Source organism: Bombina bombina, chromosome 3, assembly GCF_027579735.1.
Source record: "Bombina bombina isolate aBomBom1 chromosome 3, aBomBom1.pri, whole genome shotgun sequence".
Classification (NCBI taxonomy): Eukaryota; Metazoa; Chordata; class Amphibia; order Anura; family Bombinatoridae; genus Bombina; species Bombina bombina.
In genome coordinates this window covers 23489056-23504546 of record NC_069501.1, presented here as the reverse complement: position 1 = coordinate 23504546, position 15491 = coordinate 23489056, and positions in this window count along the sequence as shown.

Sequence of the window (15491 nt, the reverse complement as noted above, 5' to 3'; positions counted from 1 at the left end):
CGTAAATGACGCACAGCTATGAAATAACTGTTCTTGGATAAGAGCCGAAGAAACTTGAGAGAGGAGCGTATAAACCTTCTGTGACTCATCTGACTTGTTCTGGGAAAATGAGATGTTTTACTGTCAGTCTGAAGATTCTGGAACATAAAACATTGTGCTATTTATAATACAAATAAATCAGAAGAAAATAGTTTTAATAAAACAGATTATTCATAGCTCAATCTGAATTTGTATTACTAGAACAGACTAATATTGTGCTAGTTGAATGCAAAATGAATCATTTAAATTAATTTAAAAAAAAAAAACAATTTGTTTATAACACAATTTTCTGAAAGTAGCATTTAAAATAAGCTTGAGGAAGATCTAAGTCTTTGGATGAATCTTCTTCTCTAATCAAACTGGGCTTTGATAACTCAAGTCCAGCTTAGGAAATGATTGATGACCAGCAAATTGCTTTATAAGGGAGAAGGAAGACAATTAATGGTTGGGCAGATATAAGGGAGAAGGAAGACAATTAATGGTTGGGCAGATATAAGGGAGAAGGAAGACAATAGTTGGGCAGATAAAAAGGAGAAGGAAGACGATTAATGGTTGAGCAGATATAAGGGAGAAGGAAGTTGATTAATGGTTGGGCAGATATAAGGGAGAAGGAAGACAATTAACGGTTGGGCAGATATAAGGGAGAAGGAAGACGATTAATGGTTGGGCAGATATAAGGGAGAAGGAAGACAATGGTTGGGCAGATATAAGGGAGAAGGAAGACGATTAATGGTTGTGCAGATATAAGGGAGAAGGAAGACAATGGTTGGGCAGATAAAAAGGAGAAGGAAGACGATTAATGGTTGAGCAGATATAAGGGAGAAGGAAGACGAGTAATGGTTGGGCAGATATAAGGGAGAAGGAAGACAATAGTTGGGCAGATAAAAAGGAGAAGGAAGACGATTAATGGTTGAGCAGATATAAGGGAGAAGGAAGTTGATTAATGGTTGGGCAGATATAAGGGAGAAGGAAGACAATTAACGGTTGGGCAGATATAAGGGAGAAGGAAGACGATTAATGGTTGGGCAGATATAAGGGAGAAGGAAGACAATGGTTGGGCAGATATAAGGGAGAAGGAAGACGATTAATGGTTGTGCAGATATAAGGGAGAAGGAAGACAATGGTTGGGCAGATATAAGGGAGAAAGAAGACAATGGTTGGGCAGATATAAGGGAGAAAGAAGACAATGGTTGGGCAGATATAAGGGAGAAGGAAGACGAGTAATGGTTGGGCAGATATAAGGGAGAAGGAAGACAATTAATGGTTTGGTAGATATAAGGGAAAAGGAAGACGATTAATGGTTAGGCAGATATAAGGGAGAAGGAAGACGATTAATGGTTAGGCAGATATAAGCGAGAAGGAAGATTATTAATGGTTAGGCAGATATAAGGGAGAAGGAAGACGATTAATGGTTAGGCAGATATAAGGGAGAAGGAAGACAATTAATGGTTGGGCAGATATAAGGGAGAAGGAAGACGATTAATGGTTAGGCAGATATAAGGGAGAAGGAAGACGATTAATGGTTGTGCAGATATAAGGGAGAAGGAAGACAATGGTTGGGCAGATATAAGGGAGAAGGAAGACAATGGTTGGGCAGATATAAGGGAGACGGAAGACAATGGTTGGGCAGATATAAGGGAGAAGGAACACAATGGTTGGGCAGATATAAGGGAGAAGGAAGACAATGGTTGGGCAGATATAAGGGAGAAGGAAGACGAGTAATGGTTGGGCAGATATAAGGGAGAAGGAAGACAATGGTTGGGCAGATATAAGGGAGAAGGAAGACGATTAATGGTTAGGCAGATATAAGGGAGAAGGAAGACGATTAATGGTTAGGCAGATATAAGGGAGAAGGAAGATGATTAATGGTTAGGCAGATATAAGGGAGAAGGAAGACGATTAATGGTTAGGCAGATATAAGGGAGATGGAAGACAATGGTTGGGCAGATATAAGGGAGAAGGAAGACTATTAATGGTTAGGCAGATATAAGGGAGAAGGAAGATGATTAATGGTTGGGCAGATATAAGGGAGAAGGAAGACAATGGTTGTGCGATATAAGGGAGAAGGAAGACAATGGTTGGGCATATATAAGGGAGAAGGAAGACAATGGTTGGGCAGATATAAGGGAGAAGGAAGACGAGTAATGGTTGGGCAGATATAAGGGAGAAGGAAGATGATTAATGGTTGGGCAGATATAAGGGAGAAGGAAGGCAATAGTTGGGCAGATATAAGGGAGAAGGAAGACGAGTAATGGTTGGGCAGATATAAGGGAGAAGGAAGACGATTAATGGTTGGGTAGATATATGGGAGAAGGAAGACAATAGTTGGGCAGATATAAGGGAGAAGGAAGACAATTAATGGTTGGGCAGATATAAGGGAGAAGGAAGACGAGTAATGGTTGGGCAGATATAAGGGAGAAGGAAGACAATTAATGGTTGAGCAGATATAAGGGAGAAGGAAGACGAGTAATGGTTGGGCAGATATAAGGGAGAAGGAAGATGAGTAACGGTTGGGCAGATATAAGGGAGAAGGAAGACAATGGTTGGGCAGATATAAGGGAGAAGGAAGACGAGTAATGGTTGGGCAGATATAAGGGAGAAGGAAGACAATAGTTGAGCAGATATAAGGGAGAAGGAAGATGGGTAATGGTTGGGCAGATATATGGGAGAAGGAAGACGATTAATGGTTGGGCAGATATATGGGAGAAGGAAGACAATAGTTGGGCAGATATTAGGAAGAAGGAAGACGATTAATGGTTGGGCAGAAGAAGGAAGTTCTACAGAAGATTAATTCTTTGAGACTGTTGACAGCACATACATTTGGTTGATCAGCAAACTTAGAAAAGTAAGTAGTGTGAGAAACATATTTAATTCTAGGTGACAAGAAAAGTAACTCCAAACAGGGAAGCATTTAGAATTGTATTTATATCTCTAACATCAGAGATTCTACTAAAGAAGGCAGAGCAGATATTTCATTGATGTTAATTGTTTAAGTGACATAGAGTTATTGGCTCATTGTGGAGTAGAGGACTAAATTAAGGAATATTTGTCATTTAAGTCTACAAATGTGTGTATATGCTTACTGGAATGTCATTGATAAGGGGGAGTGGGTTGTTTTAGGGCTGGGGAGCCAGGGACTCTCACATCATATTTTCAGTTGGTTTTGGAGTGCGCCCGGCTTTCTTGGTTCTGGGCCTGGCCATAAGTGCGGTCATTCAGATCTGTGGTGGGGTCTGTGCAAGGAGTTTGTCCCTGAGAAGGCACCTCATTTCCCAGCTTTATAAGAGAATTTTCCTGTATTGGATGATTTGGACTTAATCTGAAACTACTTTCAACTTCAGAAAGTCCCTTTATACTTTACGTCTCTGGATCCCTCGTTAGATGCTATTTTGCCTTTTATATGTTTTTTTAATGTATCCTTTGAACATCACAATTCTGCCTGTTCTCACCCTTGTTGTATATGTGTTTCTCAATTCCAGGCATTATGGACCACTAACAGGTCAGATTTTTAGGATATCTGAATTAGAACACAGGTGAAATAACCAGCTGACCTGTAATCATGGTTAATAAACTGATCTCAGCCAAAGTTATCCTAAACATCTGATGTGTTAGTGTGCCCTGATGACACTAGTAAATGTGGCATGTACGATTACAAAAGCCTAAAGGGATATGAAACCCCCATTTTTTATTTCATGATTCAGATAGAACATACAATTTCAAACAACTTTCCAATTTAATTCTGTTATCAAATGTTCTTTATTTTCTTGGTATCCTTTGTTGAAAAGCAGGGATGTAAGCTCAGGAGTGTGCACGTGTCTGCAGCACTATATGGCAGCCGTTTTGCCACAATGATAAACATTAGCAAGAGCTCTACATCCTGTCATGTAGTGCCCCTGACGTGCACGCTACCTATCTAGATATCTCTTCAACAAAGACTAACATAAGAACTAAGCACATTTAAATAATAGAAGTAAATTGGAAACTATTATAAAATTGTATCCTCTGTCTGAATAATGAAAGACAAATGTTTGGGTTTCATGTCCCTTTAAATGAAGTAGGAAGCAGATGATCTGTTACATTAATGAGTGAGGTTTATTGACAAAAGATTAGATACAAAATGTATCTGCATTTCCATAGAGACTTCTACTGAAGCCTGGGAAGTCTCTCTATTTGCAAACAGCGCCCTCTGCTGTCTTCATCAGTGTATTGTGCTTATTTTCAGGCTCCCCGCTATATATCAGTATTGTTATGTCACAATTTAATACCTACTGAAATTAATAAATGATATAAGGTGATGCGCTGAGTACACAGCTCTTACGGCATGATGAAGCTCTTTAGTAGCAAGAACCCTTACAGGTATAATTTTTATCCTAATTACCATGTGATCATTGCACATACATGGTAAAGCAACGTAATATTTTTCTAAATTTAAAGATTCATTTAAACGTCTACCCTTTGTAATTGCAGATACAATAAACCTTTAGTAATGTTATAATACATATACAAACAATTATTCTGACTTTTAAAAAAAAAAAAAAATACTCATCAGTTTACAGGGAAGGAAATGTTTTCCATGATACTTGTAGATGGCAGCTGTTCTGCGTAGAAATACCAATAAAGTATGTGCAATATTCATATTAATATTGCTACGGGGTAGCGGCACTTGGCTATTTTCAGGCCTGATATATAAGTGGTAAAAATGTAACAAACAAATAACTGTGCAAAAACCTAATAAATCCAAAGTCAAAAATAGTCAAATGCCACTACTCAGCATATTCCAGAATTTGTACAATATCTGAAATACAGAGGTCAGACACCATTACTTGCAGCCCCTATCACTTATATGGCCATATAGGATCTCAAATTACATTACACCCATAACACAGAAGCCCCTATCAGTTATATGCCAACATCAGACCTCAGACTAGACCCATGGCCCTGTAGCCCCTATCAGTTATATACCAACTTCAGACCTCAGATCAGGCCCATTGCCCTGTAGCCCCTATCAGTTATATGCCAACCTCAGATTAGACCCATGGCCCTGTAGACCCTATCAGATATATGCCAACATCCATCCTCAGATCAGACCCGTGGCGCTGTAGCCCCTATCAGTTAATGCCATTATCAGACCTCAGATCAGACCCATGGCCCTGTAGCCCCTATTAATTATATGCCAACAACAGACCTCAGATTAAACCCATGGCCCTGTAGCCCCTATTAATTATATGCCAACATCAGACCTTAGATTAGACCCATGGCCCTGTAGCCCCTATAAGGTATATGCCAACATCAGACCTCAGATTAGACGGATGTCCCTGTAACCCCTACCAGGTATATGCCAACATCAGACCTCAGATTAGACCCATGGCCCTGTAACCCCTATCAGTTAATGCCAACATCAGACCTCAGATCAGACCCATGATTCTGTAGCCCCTATCAGTTATATGCCAACATCAGACCTCAGATTAGACCCATGGCCCTGTAGACCCTATCAGATATATGCCAACATCGAACCTCAGATCAGACCCGTGGTGCTGTAGCCCCTATCAGTTAATGCCATTAGCGGACCTCAGATCAGACCCATGGCCCTGTAGCCCCTATTAATTATTTGCCAACAACAGACCTCAGATTAGACCCATGGCCCTGTAGCCCCTATTAATTATATGCCAACATCAGACCTTAGATTAGACCCATGGCCCTGTAGCCCCTATAAGTTATATGCCAACATCAGACCTCAGATTAGACTGATGTCCCTGTAACCCCTACAAGGTATATGCCAACATCAGACCTCAGATTAGACCCATGGCCCTGTAGCCCCTATCAGTTAATGCCAACATCAGACCTCAGATCAGACCCATGATTCTGTAGCCCCCTATCAGTTATATGTCAACATCAGACCTCAGATTAGACCCATGGCCCTGTAGCCCCTATCAGTTATATGCCAACATCAGACCTCAGATTAGACCCATGGTCCTGTAGCCCCTATCAGTTATATGCCAACATCAGACCTCAGATCAGGCCCATGGCCCTGTAGCCCCTATCAGTTATATGCCAACATCAGACCTCAGATTAGACCCTTGGCCCTGTAGCCCCTATCAGTTATATGCCAACATCAGACCTCAGATCAGACCCATGGCCCTGTAGCCCTTATCAGTTATATGCCAAAATTAGACCCATGGCCCTGTAGTACCTATCAGTTATATGCCAACATCAGACCTCTGATTAGGCCCATGGCCCTGTAGCCCCTATCAGTTATATGCCAACATCAGACCTTAGATCAGACCCATGGTCCTGTAGCCCCTATCAGTTATATGCCAACATCAGACCTCAGATCAGGCCCATGGCCCTGTAGCCCCTATCAGTTATATGCCAACATCAGACCTCAGATTAGACCCATGGCCCTGTAGCCCCTATCAGTTATATGCCAACATCAGACCTCAGATTAGACCCATTGCCCTGTAGCCCCTATCAGTTATATGCCAACATCAGACCTCAGATCAGACCCATGGCCCTGTAGCCCTATCAGTTATATGCCAATATTAGACCCATGACCCTGTAGCCCCTATCAGTTATATGCCAACATCAGACCTCAGATTAGGCCCATGGCCCTGTACCCCTATTAGTTATATGCCAACATCAGACCTCAGATTAGATCCATTGCCCTGTAGCCCCTACCAGTTATATGCCAACATCAGACCTCAGATTAGACCCATGGCCCTGTAGCCCCTATCAGTTATATGCCAACATCAGACCTCAGATTAGACCCATGGCCCTGTAGCCCCTATCAGTTATATGCCAACATCAGACCTCAGATTAGACCCATTGCCCTGTAGCCCCTACCAGTTATATGCCAACATCAGACCTCAGATTAGACCCATGACCCTGTAGCCCATATCAGTTATATGGCAACATCAGACCTCAGATCAGACCCATGGCCCTGTAGCCCTTATCAATTGTATGCCAACATTAGACCCATGGCCCTGTAGCCTCTATCAATTATATGCCAACATCAGACCTCAGATTAGGCCCATGGCCCTGTAGCCCCTATCAGTTATATGCCAACATCAGACCTCAGATTAGACCCATGGCCCTGTAGCCCCTATCAGTTATATGCCAACATCAGATCTTAGATCAGACCCATGGCCCTGTAGCCCCCATCAGTTATATGCCAACATCAGACCTCGGATCAGGCCCTGTAGCCCCTATCAGTTATATGCCAACATCAGACCTCAGATTAGACCCATGGCCCTGTAGCCCCTATCAGTTATATTCCGACCTCAGATCAGACCCATGGCCCTGCAGCCCCTATCAGTTATATGCCAATATTAGACCCATGGCCCTGTAGCCCCTATCAGTTATATGCCAACATCAGACCTCAGATTAGGCCCATGGCCCTGTACCCCTATTAGTTATATGCCAACCTCAGACCTCAGATTAGACCCATTGCCCTGTAGCCCCTACCAGTTATATGCCAACATCAGACCTCAGATTAGACCCATGGCCCTGTAGCTCCTAACGGTTATATGCCAACATCATATCTCAGATCACCCCCTATCCCTGCAGCCCCTATCAGTTATATTCCAAAATCAGACCTTAGATTAGACCCTGACTCTGCAGCCCCTATCAGTTATATGCCACCAAAAGACCTCAGATCAGACACTGGCCCTGCAGCTTCTATCAGTTTTATGCCAATGTCAGACTCAGATCAGACCCTGGCTCTGCAGCCCCAGTTAGTCACAAATACCACTCAGATCAGACCCATGGGCATGCAAGCACTATCCAGTTATAAGCCCACATCAGACACATAACACTAAAACCCAAATTATTTATATGTCAACATCAGACTGCAGAACACACCTTGGCCCTGCAGGCCCTGAAAGTTATATGCCAAAATTAGACCTCAGATAAAATCCTGATCCTGCAGCTCCAGTTAGTCACAAATCCACCTCAGATCAGAATTATGGCCCTACAGCCACTCTCAGTTATAAGCCGATATCAGACCCATAACAATAATACACATATTAGTTATATGTCAACACCAGGCTGCAGACCTCACATTGGCCCTGCAGCCCCTGTCAATTTTATGCAAACTTCAGACTTCAGATTAAGCCCATGGCCTTGTCGCCACCATCAGCCATATGCAGACATCCGATCTCAGATGTGACCAGTGTATTTCATACATTTTACTGGATAACCATTTGAATTATTGAATGAGATGGTTAAATAATTTACACCTGTCTGATGTAATTTCATACATGATTTATCTGGTTCTTGTCGCTATGACACACTTTATACTTCCATGTGGCACTGTTACACTAGATAATTTCTTGGGATATGTGACCTTTAACATTCTGTTATAATATGTTTCAGCTGGCACATTTCATCATGTAATACCTTAAATGTAATATGTCACATTGGCATTGGTATTATTAAAGCGATACATTTAACCTGACTATCTGTGACACACTATTTACATTTTCTGAATGTGCTCCATGTCTAATATTTAAAAAAAAAAATAGAGGTCAGATCCTGGTATATCTCTTGCTTATGGCCCAAGTATCTGTAGAGGAACATGTACCACAAGGAGAAATTACGTTACAGATAACTTACCTTGTTACTGTGTGAAATGAATATACACTCTGCAGATTATGAGAAGAATTATTGGAGTAAAGGTCAGCACAATCCGCACAGGAAATATTTGCAAGTAGAGGGACAACCTTGAGTCTAAGAAAATAAAATAAATAAACACATCAGACTGGCCATTATAGAGTTCTATTGCAAGCCTGTCCCTTAACCACTTACCTAATGTCTCTGTTGGTGGATAGAATTTACCCGACAGGTGCTCTGTGAGTGTGATGTGCTGGATATAGCAGGTCACATTGTTGCTCTCTTGGTGCCACAGCTCCTCTGTGATCTCTACCATGGATATCTTGGTGTAGGTGCAGTCCTCATGCTCAGTCAAGTTCTCCTGCGTCTGCAGACCCCTCAGGGAGAAGCTCCAGGAAATGTTCAGTTCCTCAGGGGAAAACCTCTGTGCCTCACAAACCAGGAGTCGTCTTCCTTCTCCTATCAATTCTGTCCTCAAGTTAATTGTAGGAGCAACTAAAAAATAATTAAACAGATAACTAGAATACACAGACTTTAGGTTAGTGTTACTGCTGTGTAAAGCTGTGATGTTTATGTCTTTGATTGTCACGTGTCTTCCTTTCTGTCTGGGCAACCACTGGAACCTAAAAGGCATTTGCCTAAGGTAGAGGAGAGTTCGCTGTTAATTTTGTAAGTGAGAACAGATTTTTTAACAAAGCATCTGTTTAGGCTGCAGAACAAAACATTTTTTGCCAATACTAGTAGATTGGGCTGTTAGGTTTGGACAAATTTTGTTAACATTTTTCACACCTAAACATAATCCCCATTATGTCCTATGAGGAACCTCTTCAGAGCATAGTAAGAGATAATGGACAGCACACCTGCCCCCAGCGCAGTAGACGATATTCCAAGTAACAGAGGAGCAGCTGGGTACGGTGAAATACAATAACAGCAAATTCACAGCAAGGTGTGAGACTTTATACAGAGGACACAGAGTGTTATCTAGAACTTTCATAAGCTGGAGGTCAGTACAAATGGGAACCCAGGGCAGGAGGACATGGACTGGAGTATATTAGTCAAGAAATTGAGTAGGGAGTGGGCTTTACACCTACACAATCATAGTGTTCTATAAAAATATCACGTTGGAGCAGCACCATTAGTACAAAAGGGCAGACGGGCACCTGAAACAGCAGAGGAGCAATTGCAGGACATGGTGGAATACAGGTCTCAGCATGGTGTGGGCTCAACACTGATAGACCACAGCATGAAAAAATGTACAAGTTATAGTAGCAACAGTAGTACAAGAACTGAGATAAGGGGGCAGTCTGCAGAGGCTTAGATACAATCACAGAGGTAAAATGTGTATTATAATAATAATAAATAAAATTTAAAAAAAAACTTAATTGCATATTAGCAGACTGTCTTTCAGTACCTAAGATGGGAGGTGACCAGTGGGGGTTGAGGGAGGGAAGATAGCTGTTTGAGAGGGATCAGGTAGGGATCAGGGGGTGAAAAGTGTCAGGTGGGAGAGTAATTTCTATACTAAAGATAAAATTAACTTTACAAGCTACATGATTAACCCATTCACTGCCGGGAATAATAGAAATGTGGTGCACAGCTGCAATTAGCAGCATTCTAATAACCAAAAAACAATATATGTCTATTTCTGAACAAAGAAGCTTTTACAATCATTTGTGTCATAATTGCACAAGCAGTATGTAAATAAATTCAGTGATAAACCCAAAGTTTGTGAAAAGTTAATATTTTGTTTGTATATTATCGCATTTAGCTGTGAAATGGTGGCATGAAACATACCAAAATGGGCCTAGATCAATATATATTGTTTTGACAGGTAAATAAAAAGCAAGGCTCTATTTTTGTTTAAAAGGAGTGATAGCAAAAATGCTAAAAATGTCTCCGGTATTTTGGGTAAGTTCTTTTCTAAAAAAAGAGAGATTGTGTAGTAAAAGTATAAATATATTACTTGATATTGCAGAGAATATAGCTACTCACAAATATACTATTCATTTATTAAGCAATGAGAAAAAAGAATTAGCTTTAAATAATATGACAGTAAATCCCTCTAGCAGCCAAAGAACTAGAAAAAAGATCAGGGAGACAGGGTTGGAGAAGGATGTCTGCATTTCTGTATGTGAGGAGAGACAAACCAACTTAATAAAGCACTGCATGATATAAGAGTTTGGTTACACACTTATACACTTTGTGCTTTGTATTTTATATTACTTTGCACTTCAGATTTGGTCCTTTCAGTGTTATTACATTTAAGCATTGCACTTTCTATTTTATATTTAAATACATTTAGATTTAGATCCAGCAGTGATTTTACAAATTCTGATTATGTTTTGAATTTCTGTGTTACCTAAACAAATCAGGATCACACTTTGTATATTTCTGTGTATATTTTGCAGGTTACATTGCACTTTGGTAAAAAGGAAGGGAAAGTAAGTGACAGTATCTAAGCACCCTTGAAATACTGATTAAATAGGTGTGGTGAATGACAAGGAAGATCACCTATATCAGGGATCTAATAAAACATAACGTTTAATAGAAATAATTAAAAATATAGTGAATGCATAGTGTGTGCATTAAAACTTGGATTAAAAAAATTGTATGTACATGGGGTGACAAGTATCCACTGAGAAAATCAATAAGATAGTCTAAGATTATGTTTAGTAATTGAGAAAGTAGCAAGGGGTCTCTCTATAGATTTACTTTGTTTCCCACCACTAAGATTTCAATTACATTGCACTTTGTATTTGCTTTATTGTAAATTAAAACAGAGCTTCCGAAAGTGGTAGGGATTGGGTAGTTCCCAGGGTATAAGCGCTCTCACAATTCTTGTGAAATGCTGTAAGCATTTTATACAAGCTGTCCTAAGTGAAATATGATGTCAGCTGTATGAAGTTAAAGTTTGTTCAAAATTCACAATACACTTATTTATCTGACAGAAAAGTTATATATTCTAAACTAAAGACAAGACCATGTTAAATTGTAGTGAAAACATTTCTTATAATTGATGCAAACAGAGACTTTGGGGGCAGAATTATCAAGCTCCCTATGTACGTTAATTGTAGAAGCCACTAAGAAATAATTTAACAAATCATTAAAACAAACAGTGTTGATATATTTTATAAGTATATACATATCTTGGTTAGTTCCTGTTTAAGTTATAGCAAGCAATAGCTTATATTGTGCTGTGCTTTTGAATGGACATATTTATAACTGCATTGATAGACATGACAATTGCTGTGTCTGTTGTGGAAGACAAATGCTTTGGTTTGGTAATGTACTGTCAGGACACTCACTGAGAAAGATATTAACAGTTGACACTGCCAATAAGTAGAGTATGCTGGATTTTTAATGTGTTATGTTAATACTTCCCAGAGTAGTAAAAGAAGGAATTGATTACTGTAGGTGGTTGGTGGAAGGTGAAGTGAAGGTGGTGGGTGTAGGTGATTTATGGATAAGGAGGAGTAAAGGTGGTGAGTGTAGGTGATTTATGGATAAGGAGGAGTAAAGGTGGTGAGTGTAGGTGATTTATGGATAAGGAGGAGTGAAGGTGATGAGTGTAGGTAATGTATGGATAAGGAGGAGTGAAGGTGAGGAGAATACGTTAAAGCTGTCACAATATTTGATTAGCGCGTGTTGGGATTTCCTCGCGTGCAGACATTTTACTTCCAACTTGTAATACACGTGTGAAAAATTTCTGTCTAGCAAAAGTTTACGCTAGAGTGGGAGCACTAAATAGCACTACATTCATAAAGGAGTGAAAGTGGTGAGTCCAGTTAATTGATGGAAAATGTGAGGTGAAGGCGGTGAATGTATCTAACTGGTGGATAAAGAGAGGTGAAGGTGGTGAATGTAGCTAATTGGTGGATAAAGAGAGGTGAAGATGGTGAATTAAGAGAGGTGAACATGGCAAATGTAGGTTATTAGTGGATAAGATGAGGTTTACGTGGTGAGTGTAGGTAATTGGTGGATAAGATGAGGTGTAGGTGGTGAGTGTAGGTAATTGGTGGATAAGATGAGGTGTAGGTGGTGAGTGTAGGTGATTGATGGATAAAGTTAGGTGTAGGTGATTGGTGGATAAGAGCAGGTGAAGGTGATTGGTGGATAAAGAGAGGTGAAAGTGTTGAGTGTAGGGGATTGTTTGATAAGATGAGGTGAAGGTGGTGAGTGTAGGTGGTTGGTGGATAAGAGAAAATGTAGTAAATGAGTGTAGATGATTGGAGGAGAAGAAGGTGATGACAGTAGGTGATTGGTAGTAGTGATGTAGAGAGGTTTCATGCAGCCTTAGGCCAACCTGGGAAATGACCCACACACTAGATAAGATACCCAACATTAGATCATAATCAAGCTGCTAAAATGCAGTTGTTCTTAACATAGCTTTTTAGTAGTTGCTGAATTTTGGTTGTGTCAGGGTGCCAGGAATCAAACTGAGACAAGAAGTGCAAAAATAATCACACCTTTTTAATAGCAAAAAATAATAAACAGTCCACAAGTCAAATAACAAGCCAGGAATCAAAACCAGAACTTGTAGTCAGACGAGCCGAAGCAGGAGCCAAAGCGAATAGTCAGACGAGCCGGAATCAGGAACAAGGAGAACAGCAGAGTCAGGAACAAGCCAGGGATCAGGAACCAGGAGGGACGTCAGACAGCCAGGTAATACACAGGAGCTCTCACAAACAGGTCTGAGACAACGCAAGGGTAAAGCATACTGAACAGAGGCCGTTTAAATAATAAGTGATGACATCACAATTCTGAGACTGCATCCTGTCTCACACGGATGATGACACCAGTCTGGCCATAAAAGGAAGTGCAGGAAATGAGCAGCATCACACAGTATGCACCAGAGTCAGCAAGAGAGATGAGTAAAATGCCAGCAGCACATGGCAAACAGATCAGGGTAAAAACCCTGAGAGGTGGCTATATCACAATCATCTCTCAATTTTTTTTATCTGCGTGCTATTAGTGTCATTATTGTCATATTAGCTATTAGTGTCATATTGATGGCTCCTCTGTGCCTGTCATAATGATCAACCCCCACTGAGCTTCAGGTAAATGTCTTATAAAAAAAAGGGACATTAAAGTAATGTGTTCATATATGCTAAATCACTGTACTGCAGATGACTTGCTAACTAAATAAATGTGTTAAAAATAAATAAAACTGTTAGCAAGGGTTATCAACTCCACAGAATGCATTCCAGCCTATCGGAAGAGAGTTGTAGGAAAAACTTAAAATTTTAGATTTAAATGACATAAAAAGTAGGTCAAATAAATTATGAAAGTTGTAAAAGATAACTCTAACAAAAGGAAGGGGGATTCGGGGGACGAGTTAAAACAGTAAAACTCACAACTATACAGTTGCATTGTCACCCTATGCAAAATATATGCAAATTAGTCTTTTCGCAGCATACATTTTAGTGATGAACCTTCTACCAATAGACAGAGAAATTCCGCAATACCCAGGTACTTTCAACCCATAGATGGCGCTGTGTTACACAATGTCCAGGAATTTTCAACATAAAGATGGTGCTGTCTCCCGATGTCCAGAAACTTTCTACCAATAGAGGGCGTGTTAAACAATGTTCATGTATGTGACTGGGGAACCGTCACAAAAGTGCATTACAAAAATGTTCATTATGCAAAATAAAATATTTTACATGTAATTACATTTTTGAGTTTAATGTTCCTATTGTGATATCTATATTATATTTTGTTATTATAATATATGGGGTCGTGGTTGAGTCAGGTTTGAAGTTGTAGGTTTCACAGTTAGTACTAAGCCCCCACTTTTATGATTAGGGGCCCAATGTTAAAAACAAATGGCAGGCCGACAAAAAACTGTTAACCACCCCCTAACCAATTAACCCCTAAACTGCCAATAGCCCACCGCATTATCCCTAAAGTGATCAAGCTGTTTTGCACAGACAAAAAAAATAATCACTAATTACTAAAAAATAAAAAGATTGCCCTTGAATGGTATTTGGTAGGGCCTTGCCCTAATTAAAATCAAGCTCTAAAAAAACCCTGTGCTTAAAATCCCTAAGTGAAAAAACGTTTGCCCTGAAAACTGCCCTAAAGCAGATAAAGCTCTTTTGTACAAAACAAAATCCTATTCTAAAAAAAATCCTTATCCTATAAAAAAAAACCTAAGAAAAGAAAACTCTATGCTAAAAAAAAGCCCACCCACAAAATCCTAACTCTAAAACCCAAAGTATCTACTCCCTCAACTTGATTCTTGCTCCTACGTGCTCAGCTCTGGTGGTGCTCCTCTTCATCCAGGTGGCAGTCTATCTTCACCCAGGTGGCAGTCTATCTTCACCTAGGTACCGGTCCATCTTCACCCAGGTACCGGTCCATTTTCATCCTGTTTGAAGAGGAGCACTGTCAGATCTGAGCACGTAGGAGCCGGATTCAAGTTTGTTGAGTAGAAACTTTGGGGTTGTTTTTTAGAATAGGATTTTTTTCCCCAAACAAAATAGCTTGATCTGCTTTAGGGCAATGCCCTACCAAATGCCCTTCTAAGAGCAACCTTTTTTAGGATAGGGATTTTTTTTTAACTTAGTGATTTTAAAAAAATGGAATTTATTTTTAGAATAGGGATTTTTTTTTGTCTGAGCAAAAGAGCTTAATCCATTTAGGGCAATGCCCTACCAAATGCCCTTATAAGGACAATACCCTACCAAATGCCTTTATAAGGACAATACCCTACCAAATGCCCTTATAAGGACAATGCCCTACCAAATGCCCTTATAAGGACAATGCCCTACCAAATGCCCTTATAAGAACAATGCCCTACCAAATGCCATTATAAGGACAATGCCCTACCAAATGCCCTTATA